The following is a 14253-nucleotide window of genomic DNA, read 5'->3' as shown; positions in this document are numbered from 1 at the left end:
AAAGGTGCTCCACGCATTTTACTAATCATTGTTTACAGGCCTCCAAAATACTCTTCAGCCTTTGCTGAGGACTTTACAGAACTGCTATCAACCATTTCCTCAGAGTTTGACTGTTTTGCTATTGCCGGAGATTTCAACATCCACATAGACAATGCAGAAAACAATATGGCAAAAGAAATCAAAACTGTTTTAAAAACTTTTGATCTGACTCAGCATGTACATGGACCGACACACAATCGTGGACACACTCTAGATTTACTGATCAGTAAGGGTCTAAACATTTCATCGATTGTTATTAAGGATGTGGCACTGTCTGATCATTTCTGTATTTTCTTTGATATATTGATCTCTCCTGCCATTGAAGCTAGATCTGTGTCTGTCAAGAAGAGATGCTTAAATGAGAACACTAGTGTACTATTTATGAAGGCTATATCTTCAACACCAAGCATATCTGCTGACTTTGTTGATTTTCTCCTTGATTCTTTTAACTCAAAAGTTAAAAGTGTAATTGATGATATTGCTCCTGTGAAAGTCAGGAAGAGTGGTAGACAAAAAGCACCTTGGAGAAACTCAACAGCAGTGCAAAATATGAAAAGACAATGCAGAAAAGCAGAGCGCATGTGGCGGAAGACAAAACTTGTAGTCCATTATAACATCTACAAAGACACCATCCATGCTTTCAATATGGAACTAGGCAAAGCTAGACAGACTTTCTTCTCAAATATTATTAACAGCAACTTAAACAACACGCACTCTTTTTGCTACTGTAGAGAGATTAACAAACCCCCCGAGCCAGATTCCCAGTGAAATGCTCTCAGACAGCAAGTGCAGTGAGTTTGCTTCTTTCTTCTCTGAGAAAATCAATAATATCAGAAAGGTGATCAGCACATCCTTGAGTTGCACTGGGGTCAGACAGATCAGACCACAACCTGAGAAAGTAGTTACTATGTCTGATTTCAAAGAAATTGATGGCAAAATTTTGGAAGAAACCGTACAGCACCTTAAAACATCAACCTGCGCCCTTGACGCTCTTCCCACATCTTTCTTCAAAAGTGTGTTAAACAGCTTAGAAGCATATCTCCTAGAAGTGGTAAATGCCTCACTTCTCTCTGGGAGTTTTCCAAACATGCAATGCACAAACATGCACCTCTTTGGAATTGTAATTTAACTTATGTTGATGAGGGGCAGTTATTAAAAGTTTATCTTCTTTCTGCTCCTTTTCATTTCTTTTTCAAAAGAATGAAATAAAAATATAAATGAAAATGAAAAATGAAAAAATGAACTAAATGTTCAACTGAAGACACAAGTGAACATTACATGCCTGGCATTTGGTGTGTCCTGCTTTTTACCAAGCTGTCCTTTGCAAAGCACACAGATCTTGCGACCAACTGTGCAAAAAGGAATATTTCGCAAAACTGCAATGGAAACAGTTTTTGCGCATTTACGGTCACCTGACTTAGAAGACGCGGTGTGTTTGGGATCCGTGTACGCAAATAATAATAATAATTATCATCATTATTATAACATTTATTAGGCTACATATTTAGAGACGCTTTTATCCAAAAAAGGAACAAAGCAATTCGTCAAATGTCATTCATAATACGGGTTAGACTGCATGGCACGGAGCCGCGGACGAGAACACTTGCATTTTCCTATCAACAGTGGAAACAACTTAAAATACTCTTATCATTTCTGGTCATACAGAAAATAATAATACATTATTCGCAACTACTTGTATTTGTGTAAACTCACAATAACAAGAAAGCGTTGTGCTTTTGTAAAATAAAATAATCAGGCGCGCGTTCATGATCTCCGTGAACTGGAGCGCGAGAACAGAAACAAAATATATATATATATATATATAATTAAAGCTGCAAGCAGCGATTGCGGGCCCAAGCCGGTGGCACCGCCACCCTGGTGCCTTTAGTTGCACTAAAGGCACCGGGTGGCGGTGCTACCGGCTTGGGCCCTCCTCAGCTTTAATTATATATATATATATATATATATATATATATATGCTTGGAAACATCACAGTGGAGCGGTGCTTACTGTGAACGGTACGAACTGTGCAACTGACTATTTAAACAGAGCAGTGTAATTTTTTTATGTTAGGTTGACTATTTTATTATTACATTTTATTAAGGCTATAATGAACATGCTGCGATGTCAAGATTGGAATGCTGTGTGTGTGTGTGTGTGTGGTGTGTTTGTGTGTGTGTGTGGCTCGATCGAATGGAGACATAAAAACATACTCCGTCATTTTGTTCACACAGGACATCATTCAAAGTGTTTCTCTATATTTGTGTACACTCGCAATAAAGCACAACATTGTGCTTTTGTTAAACTATAAACTCTTGTCAAACTGTAACCTACAACTGTCACCCAACCAAAATATCACACACACACACACACACACACAAACACACACACAGAATGGCAGAGAGACAGAGAGAGACACAATCCACATTCAAATCACAATATCTGACTTTCTGTTGGTCGGAGCTAATGACTGTAAATTAGAAAGTTGTTCGGCTTGATAAAATCAATATACACGCTGAGTGTTGTAACTGTAGGTAAAACTATAACTAAGTTATAACACACTTTATGCATCCTTTTTTAATCATAAATTTGTTTCCTCGCCACGGCCAAACCGTTCGAGATATCAAAAATCCCCTGGCAATTTATCATCCTCCATGTCTTGACTTCATGCTGACCGAGTTTCGTGGTCATCGGATGAATTCTCTAGGAGAAGTGTTTCAAATGCGAGAGCAAGCGTTCTCCAATCAACCCGTAATAGCCGACTTCCTGTTGGGCTGGCGTAAAACTCGACCAAGGGAAAGTTGTTCGGCCCGATTAAATCTATATGTGTACCGAGTTTCATATTAATTCATGCAAGCGTGTTTGATATACGGACAAGTGTTCGAATCCCATTCCAGGGGGCGCTGTCGAGCCCCCCTGCCACGCCCGGGTACCAGCTTCAGCCCGGCCCTGATGGCCGCGGGTTCTGACCTGTGTGCAAAATTTCAAGAGTTTTCGAGCACGTTAAGGCCCTCAAAAGTGCCAGAGATTTTGCACACAGCAGAGAAAGGGTTAAACTAAACTAGCCCCCCTCCTCACACACTCACACTCACACACACAGACGCAGAGGGGCAGAGGGAAAATGCTCCAAAAAGTACACATTCAAACCAAAATATCTGACTTCCTGTTGGTCGGAGCTAATGACTGTAAATTAGAAAGTTGTCCGGCTCGAAGAGAAGAATATACGTACCGAGTTTGGTTACTGTAGGTAAAACTAATACCCCATTTTTGACTAAAGGTGGCGCTACTGAGCCCCTTACCACGCCCGTTTCTGAAACTTCGCACATGTCTATTAGACAATAAATGTGATATGCATGTTTGAGTTTCATGCAATTTGAAGCATGTTAAGAGCCTCAAATACATCCAAAAAGAATATAAAAGTTTAAAGCGTTGCCATGGCAACAGTATTAAAGATATCAATAATCCTTTCACAGGTCTACATCTGTCGTGTGTTTACATTATACAGATGACGTTTGAAGCAAATCGGGTAAAAATAAGAGGGTGAATTCAAAGCATTTTGAAAGTGACACACTTCCTGCTGCCAGTTGGTGGCGCTATAACTTTGACTCACAATAGTCACATCCATGTGATGGGCCTCTTACAGCGAACACACTGCTGAAGTTTCATCAAGATCAGTTAATGTATGAGGATGTTATAACACACTTCCTGTTTCCAATATTCGCCATGAATTCGTTTCCTCGCCACGGCAAAACCGTTCGAGATATCAAAAATCCGTCCGCAATTTAGCATCCTCCATGTCTTGGCTTCATGCACACCGAGTTTCGTGGTCATCGGATGAATTCTCTAGGAGAAGTGTTTCAAATGCCAGAACATGCGTTTCCATACAACCCATAATAGCCCATACAACCCATAATCGGTGCACTAAAGGCACCGAGGTGGCGGTGCCACCGGCTTGGGCCCTCCATCGCTGCTTGCAGCTATATTTATTTATATATATATATATATATATATATATATATATATATATATAAACGCCACCCCGGTGCCTTTAGGGTTCCTGTGCACGACGGGCAATAACGTAACTCCGCTTTGACTGTCGAGAAGAAGTCTGCTTTAGAGCTTACATCAGTGTGGGTTCTGCAAAAGTGCGCATCGAGGGCACATATCAACCACAAAGTATGCGTGAGCACCCTTCTGAAACCTAAAATGAAAAATTAGACACCCTACAGTCTCATGGACTTAACGGACACATGAAATCAGCAGCCATTGAAAGTACACAACACCGAAAATTCCTATAAAGTGTGGTATATATATTCATTGAAATTACTGTACTTTAAAACACTTGTTTAAAAGAAGAAAACACATGTATACATAGTATAAAACACTAGATGGCACAATATACCTATTTTTAATAGAGTCTTTCTGCCCCCCTCCCTAGAGCCCTGCATTTCAGCCCGAGCCCGACGGGCCCCGACTTATTTACGCCCCTAGGGCCGGGCTTCGGGCCAATTTTCACGTCATAGTTCACACGCGGGCCGGGCCTCGGGCCTGTTTTAGGCTTATCCTTCTTTTTATAGCCTATTTTTGACATGTATTAAAATTAAATATGAGAAGTTGACGATGGAAAAACAAACATAGAAAGACGTTTTAAACCTATCACACTGACATATGACTGACACATGACAGTCTGCTCGCGCTCGCGCGCACGCACACACACACGCACGCACACAGGTTTCCCGGCGGCGCGACCCAAGATTTGCGCGACCAGCTCGCTGTTTTTAGTGTCCCCGCCAGCAGCAGAAGTATAGCGAGCGTGACTTCAGCGCAGCTGGAATAGTTCAAGATAGTTCGGGCTGACTGGATTAAAACCTTCCACTGTGGATGCTGTGATTTTTCTTCACGATGCTCTGTAACTGTTCTTAGCCATGTTAGGGGGCTGTCTTGTTGGCTTTCGTTTGAAAACGACTTTATTTTCATCAGTCTGTTGGAAACTATTGGAAATAAGAATGGCCATGTTCTGTAGTGAAGACTTGATTTTTGAGGTAAGATCTAATGTGCATGTTTGTTTTTAATTTAATGCCATTTATTTGATTTGTTTATAGGCTATAGCTCATTTCGTTTACGAGCGCTGTTGCGACTGTGAGCAGCAGAGCAGTTTGCCTCAGCTTTTAAAAAATGATAATAAACGTTTAAACTATAACTGTCTATGTGTGATATGCTTAAGGTGTTTTATGGATTTTATTGTAGCCAAGTAAAGTGTTGATTTGAGAGGCTAAATGGATCAAACATGTTTAACTCGCTGTCGGCTGCTTGGTCGTCAATAAAAAAACAAAAAGAAACCGAACATTTGTCTAAATCAACTTAGGCTAATAAAGAAATGATAAGAAACATAACTAACAAAACGGAACTATTTTAATGGCTGCAAATAGTTAGTTTGCCCTAGACCAGGCTACATGTAGCCTATATTTAAAAAAAAAAAAAAAAAAAAAAAAACGGGCTCAGGTCGGACTCGGGCTGATAATTATGATGAGCTGTCGGACACAGGCCGGGCTAGGGCCTGAGCGTCTCGGGCCAGGGCCGGGCTAGGGCCTAGATTTGAGGCCCGTGCAGGGCTCTACCCCTCCCCACACACACAGACAGGGGGGCTGTCTGTGTGTGTGCCCTCCCTCCCCTCCCCACACAGACACACACAACGGGGAAGGGGGGGGTGTCTGTGTGTGTGCCCTCCCCTCTCCACACACACACACATACTCACTCACACACACAGAATGGCAGGGGGAACTCTGGCAGAGAGAGGCAGAGAGAGACAAAACCACATTCAAACCAAAATATCTGACTTCCTGTTGGTCAGAGCTAATGACTGTAAATTAGAAAGTTGTCCGGCTCGATGTGCACAATATACATACCAAGTTTTGTTACTGTAGGTAAAACTACCCCCCCACTTTTGTCAAAAGCATCTTGAAAGTAACACACTTCTTGCTGCCAGTTGGTGGCGCTATAACTTTGACTCACATTAGTTACATTAGTTGGCCTCGCCACGGCCAAACCGTTCGAGATATCAAAAATCCGTCCGCAATTTAGCATCCTCCATGTCTTGACTTCATGCTGACCGAGTTTCGTGGTCATCGGATGAATTCTCTGGGAGAAGTGTTTCAAATGCCAGAACATGCGTTTCCATACAGCCCATAATAGCCGACTTCCTGTTGGACTGGCGTAAAACTTAGAGCACGAAAGTTGTTCGGCCCGATGAGATCTATACGTGTACCGAGTTTCATATTATTACATGCAAGCGTGTTTGATATATGGACATGTTTTTGAATCCCATTCCAGGGGGCGCTGCCGAGCCCCCCTGCCACGCCCGGGTACCAGCTTCAGTCGGGCCCTGATGGCCGCGGGTTCTGACATTTGTGCAAAGTTTCAAGAGTTTTTGAGCACGTTAAGGCCCCCAAAAGTGCCCAAAAGGTAGTAAAATAATAATAATAATAAAGAAGAAGAAGAAGAATAAATAATAATCCGAAGGAAAACAATAGGGCCTTCGCCTTTTCAAGGCTTGGGCCCTAATAATAATAAAGAAGAATCCCGTTGCCTTTCGGGTTCCTTTGCACGACGGGCAATAACGTAACCCGCTTTGACTGTCGAGAGGGCAATATAGCCCTATGTATCACTCGATTTTATTTAACCAAATGTTTTTTTAACAAAATATGTTATTTATCTGATTCATCCAACCCTATACTGCACTCTTTTACTAATACTATATTATATTTCATCGTTTTCATGTCTTGCCCTCAAACATATCTGTTTAATCTGCTTATTTTTAAGTTACACATAATACATTGATTGAAAAAGAAACTCAAACTTTTTGTTTATGGTAATATTATTTGATACAGAAATAAATAAGTGAGACTGTGGGAGTGAGGGGAGGGTAATGACAGCCAAAGAGAGACAGATAACTTTTGAAACTAAAAAAATGACATCCTAACTTTGATAATGTTTAAATAAACATAAAAATGCAGCATATAATTAATTGAAATTAGTGTACTTTAAAACACTTGTTTAAAATAAAAAACACATTTATACATAGTATAAAACACTAGATGGCACAATTGTTCATAGTCTTTCTGCTCCCCTCCCCACACACACAGACAGGGGGGCTGTCTGTGTGTGTGCCCTCCCTCCCCTCCCCACACAGACACACACAGGGGGGGCTGTCTATGTGTGTGTGTGTGTGCCCTCCCTCCCCTCCCCACACACATAATGGCAGGGGGAACTCTGTCAGAGAGAGGCAGAGAGAGACAAAACCACATTCAAACCAAAATATCTGACTTCCTGTTGGTCGGAGCTAATGACTGTAAATTAGAAAGTTGTCCGGCTCGATGTGCACAATATACATAGACTTTAGGTAAAACTAACCCCCCCACTTTTGTCAAAAGTAACACACTTCCTGCTGCCAGTTGGTGGCGCTATAACTTTGACTCACATTAGTTACATCCATGTGATCACTCTCTTACAACAAACACACTACTGAAGTTTCATCAAGATCAATTAATGTATGAAGACGTTATAACACATCGTGTTTCTCTTTTCTCGCCATAACTTCGTTTCCTCGCCACGGCCAAACCGTTCGAGATATCAAAAATCCGTCCGCAATTTAGAATCCTCAATGTCTTGACTTCATGCTGACCGAGTTTGGTGGCGATAGGATGAATTTTCTAGAAAGAGTGTTTCAAATTCCAGGGGCATGCGTTTTCACACCACCCACAATAGCCGACTTCCTGTTGGACTGGCGTAAAACTTAGAGCACGAAAGTTGTTCGGCCCGATGAGATCTATATGTGTACCGAATTTCATATTATTACATGCAAGCGTGTTTGATATACGGACAAGTGTTCGAATCCCATTCCAGGGGGCGCTGTCGAGCCCACCTGCCACGCCCGGGTACCAGCTTCAGCCCGGCCCTGATGGCCGCGGGTTCTGACCTGTGTGCAAAATTTCAAGAGTTTTCGAGCACGTTAAGGGCCCCAAAAGTGCCAGAGATTTTGCACACAGCAGAGAAAGGGTTAAACTAAACTAGCCCCCCTCCTCTCACACACACACACACAGAGACGCAGAGGGGCAGAGGGAAAATGCTCCAAAAAGTACACATTCAAACCAAAATATCTGACTTCCTGTTGGTCGGAGCTAATGACTGTAAATTAGAAAGTTGTCCGGCTCGGGGAGATAAATATAGATACCGATTTTTGTTACTGTAGATAAAACTAATACCCCATTTTTTACTAAAGGTAGCGCTACTGAGCCCCTTACCACGCCCGTTTCTGAAACTTTGCACAAGTGTAGTAGGCAATAAATGTAATGTGTCTGTCGAGTTTCATGCAATTTCAAGCATGCTAAGAGTCTCAAAACATCAAAAAAGAATATTAAAGTTTGATGCGTTGCTATGGCAACAGTATTTAAGATATCAATAATCCTTTCACAGGTCTACATCTGTCGTGTGTTTACATTATACAGATGAAGTTTGAAGCAAATCGGGTAAAACTAAGAGGGTGAATTCAAAGCATTTTGAAAGTGACACACTTCCTGCTGCCAGTTGGTGGCGCTATAACTTTGACTCACAATAGTCACATCCATGTGATCGGCCTCTTACAGCGAACACACTGCTGAAGTTTCATCAAGATCAATTAATGTATGAGGATGTTATAACACACTTCCTGTTTCCAATATTCGCCATAAATTCGTTTCCTCACCACGGCCAAACCGTTCGAGATATCAGAAATCCCCTGGCAATTTTTCATCCTCCATGTCTTGACTTCATGCTGACCGAGTTTCGTGGTGATTGGTTGAATTTTCTAGGAGGAGTTTTTTAAATTCCATTGCATGTCAGGGATCGCAACTGATATATATGACGGAAATCGATGGAGTATTTTGAGTCATATCTGAGTAGATTTCCAGCATATTACATCACATGTGTTTATACCATGTTTGGTGGTGAAACGTGAATGGGATTAATATGAATGAAAGACAGAAAGCTCTTTTACAAAAGGTAAATCTGTTATTTGACTAATTTAACAGGTGTGATGTGTGAGAGTGACTTTAAATCAACGTAAGCGTTGGCATGCCACTGCTATATCAACATGGGTGGTGTGCGTTGTCAAAAGTCTGGAGGCATTTAATTCCCGTTTGGCACTCTGGGACATGTTGTCTGTGTCAACTCTATGAAAGGAAGCAGGAAAAACCTGTTAAAACACTAATACAACTACAACATTTGCTACAGTACATGTAACGTTTACAGGATGTTGTTGACATCTAGAAGGCTGCTATGACTCATATAATAAAAGGATACATAAACATGCCTGTGGCCACAATTGTGACTAGACAACACAGACTTGAGTATTTTCATTATATATAAACCTCGACACAGATCCTCAGCAAAGCCCACGAGAACCAGACAAGCTTCAAATGCTGGCGTGGTGTGTCCGAAGGACTGGATGAATGTTTTAATGCTACCAATCCTGACCTGTAATGCTCCTGAATTGTATTATTGATCTGACTCAACTGACTTTAGCTGAACAACAGTCCAAACGCATCATTTTCCTGTTTATCTCTGTAAAGCTGCTTTGAAACAATCTGTATTGTTTAAAGCATAAATCAAACAAAGGTGACATACTGTACATATTATTAGTAGCATTAGTATTACTACATGATATTAGTTAATTTATTGTTTCCTACATTGGTTTGGTTTTGTTCTCACTGGTGAAAGCACACACTCTGCGACTCCAGAACGTAGCATTATTGAACACGATTGTTCACTAAGTGGACTGAGAGCTTCAGACCGAGTGAATTAATATTAATGATTTAGGGCAAAAAGGAAATTCTGTTGAGAAGAGATAAACAAGTATAAGTGTAGCTGTGTCACAGACCAGCAATGTCAAGATGAACATTAAATATAGTTTATGAAAGATGGAAATTCCCTAAATAAATGATCGTGACCGAATTCATATTCTGTGTCTGTGTGGCTTGTGGGCTTTCTCAGAAAGTCTCAACCTAAAAAAAACGTGAGTGGTTTTTGCCCTTGCGAAACTCGCTAATTTTAGTGCAGTGTATTTAGTGCACTGCTATGTGGTTGCTAAGGTCGTCTGGGTGTTATTTAGCACAATGCTAAATGTCTTATCCACACACATCTAGAATCCTTAATCCGAAGTGTGAGCAATGGTAATGGTGAAGCCCTCACGCCAGAATCATGCTCTGCACAGTGTCTGCCAGAGGAGAAGCTGCTGATGAACTACAGCCAGAACTCTACAGTGAGCTGACCCATTCTGAGGAGCCCTTGGAGAGTGGCGGTGTTTGGCAAGAACTGAGATCACGAGAGCCATTATATTTGCTTGAATGGCAAACTCCTGTTTCTGGCTGACATTCAGACAGTCTTCATTTCTGCACCACAGGAGAGCAGTGCACATTTCAACCTTAAGTTATTTATAACTTGCAATGATTGTGCTTACTTTAAGTTATTTATTTACTTATAACTGGCAATGGTTATCCTTACCTTAAGTTATTTATTTATTTATAATTTGCAATGATTAAGCAAATGTTGACTTTTTAGTGGATATTTGATGCCATATTCATGCATGTATGGACATGTAACTTTTGACAATCACAGCATCACAAATACTCTTTGTCTTCATTTGTCTATATCCACAGTTTTTTTTATTCATTTCTAACTTAACAAACATATTTATTGTGAAATGGTTTGACTTAGAAGTTCAAAGGTTTTCTAGTGCTGTATGTTTCTCAAATCAATGACATTTGCTTTGTTTTTTAGTTTGTGCTCTGATGACAATCAGTCGTGCACACATAGAAGTGGGCCTTAAGTGTACTTCTAGTGAAAAACAAATCAATACAGCGAGATGTAGGCCGAGATATCTGCTGTGTTATCTCTTCATCTTCAAAGACGGAAGTGATTCTAGTGAACAGCAATGCTCTGACATTTCATCTGAATCAAAACTTCTTTGTGGCCAAGAGTTGCTTGTGTGAAGCACGCTTTCAGTTCAGGAAACAGGGTTTCTGTAAACACTGCTGATGAGTTACACTGATAACTTTTACATTTAGTTAGGGTTAGCAGCTCAGCACTGTCAGAGTGTTTCTCACAAAAATTATATTTCATAATGTTGAGTCTTAACAGCAAGTCACCTTCAACTTGGTGTAAAAATGTACAAGATGTTCAGTACACAGCACCACAGTACATCAGCATAGACGAGCACACCCCCGAAACATGACACATTTCTCCTTGACATAGATATACATTGAGGTCCTTGAAGATATGATGTCCCAGCAAGTCTGGTTGATCAATTACCAAAGAAGCATGCAAATATTAATCAGGGAAATAAGATTTATTATATAAAATTGGTAAAATATTGTGTTGCACAAATGAGTACATTCGTCAGATGTTAGAAAATAAAACTAAACTTTTTGGGGCAAGTTAAAGGCGGTTTTTGACTAACCGGTGAGTATAAAAGTATGTTTAACAAAAACAATTAATTAGAAGTAATTTTTTAACATTAAAAGTGGTGAATAGCCCACTGAATCATTCACAGATGTGATGCTTGAGAGACATTTATCCAACTTCTAATTCGCTTCACTGAAATGATCAGGCCTTCACTTTAAGCCCTTGTTTCGTGACGAGTGTTTGCTAATAAAAGGGCAGTTAGTAAGTGTCTCGGAGCTGGAGAAAGCCGTGACGGGGGACTGTACCATCACAGTCAGAGGCCACACGCAGCAGAGAAATACACCGCTGTCGTCTTCACAGGAAGGCTCTACGGTAGCCAGTGCACAAGACAAGTAGGCTTTCCCTAGTTTCCTAGACCCATACTAACAAAGCCTTCTGGGAAATAGCACTAATTTTGCATTCAGCATCCAAAGTCTATGGTGTCACAAGGAGAAGCAATGGTGCAAACATGATTTAGTTTCCCTGACATAGGCCTATATTTATTGATATCAGGACATCAATACTGTACTTGGTTAACAAGTACATCATATGGAGACAGCTGGACTTTATAAATTCCCACTGCCCACTGGCACACAAAAAAACAAACATTAGAAAGCTTTTGAATAATTGATTTGGCCCAGGGGAAAAAACATTAACCACAACAGTCATGATGCTGCTATTAGCATATGCTTTTGGATAAACAATGAGGAAATCTCTTTTGTCCAGGAATAAAAGATGAAGAGAAAGTTTTATCAGTGGAAAACAATATTTTGTCACAGCTATGTAACATCGTAATATCACATCTTAATTTATCACATTTTGGAAAAGGATTACACGTGAAACTTGTTGTCACATATCTCGATTTACTGAAGGTTTGCTCTTGAGAAGGGAGAGAACAACATTCTCGTTCAAGTAATGTTAGGAGGCACTAAGAGCAATCATTCGAGTGGGAACTCCAGATCACAAATGGTGGGTTCATATATTAATGAAACTGTAAGGCTGGAAGCTTGCGCTGCTTTCTTGAACCAATAATCGGAACAAAGGCAGTTGAAGGATGACGTGTATAATTCAAATATTTATCTGACTCCAATATAATGAATCTGACTCCATTAAAGTTGTTGTTATCATTTAAACTCATTCTTTAAAGATAAAGGTTTTTCTTAGAATTAATAGGAAAACGTTAGATTTAACCTGAAGGTTTAGATAACAAAAGTTATAATCACTTTAGCTTTCACATAATCAGTGATAAAAGGAAAGATTCTCAAAACCTTTAAAGCAGGCAAAGTTATTTATTAAGTTACATGTTTAAATATACAGTCGGAGAAGGGTGGCTTGCCTACTTCAGGTTGGTGGAGTGGTACTGCCTCAAGTGGAGGAGTTCAAGTATCTTGGGGTTTTGTTCACGAGTGAGGGAAGGATGGAACGGGAGATTGACAGACGGATCGGTGCAGCTTCTGCAGTAATGCGCTCGATGTACCGGTTTGACGTCTCGATTTACCGGTCAATCTACGATCCTACTCTCACCTATGGTCATGAGCTTTGGGTCATGACCGAAAGAACAAGATCCCGGATACAAGCGGCCGGAATGAGCTTTCTCCGCAGGGTGGCTGGGCGATCCCTTAGAGATCGGTGAGGAGCTCGGTCACTCGGGAGGAGCTCAGAGTAGAGCCGCTGCTCCTCCACATCGAGAGGGGTCAGCTGAGGTGGCTCGGGCATCGGCTCCGGTGCCTCCTGGACGCCTTCCTGGGGAGGTGTTCCAGGCGCGTCCCACCGGGAGGAGACCCCGGGGAAGACCTAGGACACGCTGGAGGGATTATGTCTCCCAGCTGGCCTGGGAACGCCTCGGAGTCCCCCCGGAAGAGCTGGAGGAAGTGTCTAGGGAGAGGGAAGTCAATAAATGAGCCTGCAACATATTAAACTGAAACCACTTGACGAATTACGCCACAGCACTTATATGACTGCACTGATTGGCTATAGCTGTGGACAGTGTCCATCAGTGCATTGGAGATTGAGAAAACGGCTACCGTGACCATAGATGTAAAGAAAACGAAGATGCTAACCTGGAAAATATTTCCCATATTTGTTTTAATAAGCCCAAAAGAACGCAACCCGTGCTGTTTTAACACAACTTATTTTTAAAAAAAGCCCAAAGTCGTGTATTATAAGCGGACTTGGCAACTATGGTGGTTATCAAGAGGGGGAGAAGAACATTAACATTCTCCTCAATGCATTAACCAATAGTGCCTAGATTGTACATTAGGATACTTTAATATCTCACCACCAAAGTTCACCACCATTCATTTCAGTTTATAAGCTGTCAGATGAGTTACATAGTTACATATAAGAACACACTGGTAAATAAACAGTCTGTAGTTGAAAGCATATGTCCTGTGAAGCAAATGGTACAGACGTGTCATTGAGGTGTAAATGACTGAAGAACCGTCCTGTGTCTGGAGTGTCCCAGCAGTCCTCAATCAGCACATGATGAAATCCCTTGCACTCGGACTGTGATGAGAAAGGACTTTGTGCCACGTTTAATTCACATGTACACCTTTAAAAGGATTTTTGAAGCCTTATGGCAGTAAAGAGTTCTGCCAATATTTGCTCAGCCCTACAAAATCAATGGTCAAGTTCCTCTTTGCATAAACATGTTTGTCTAGACTACGAATATAACGGTCACATGTATTGTGTTTTCATAGATTCTTATATTGAGCGACTGATATTACGGATCTATCAGCA

This window comes from Phoxinus phoxinus, assembly GCF_949152265.1.
Source record: "Phoxinus phoxinus genome assembly, chromosome: 12".
NCBI classification, from domain to species: Eukaryota; Metazoa; Chordata; class Actinopteri; order Cypriniformes; family Leuciscidae; genus Phoxinus; species Phoxinus phoxinus.
The sequence above is the reverse complement of the archived record's forward strand: the minus strand, read 5'-3'. Positions refer to the sequence as shown.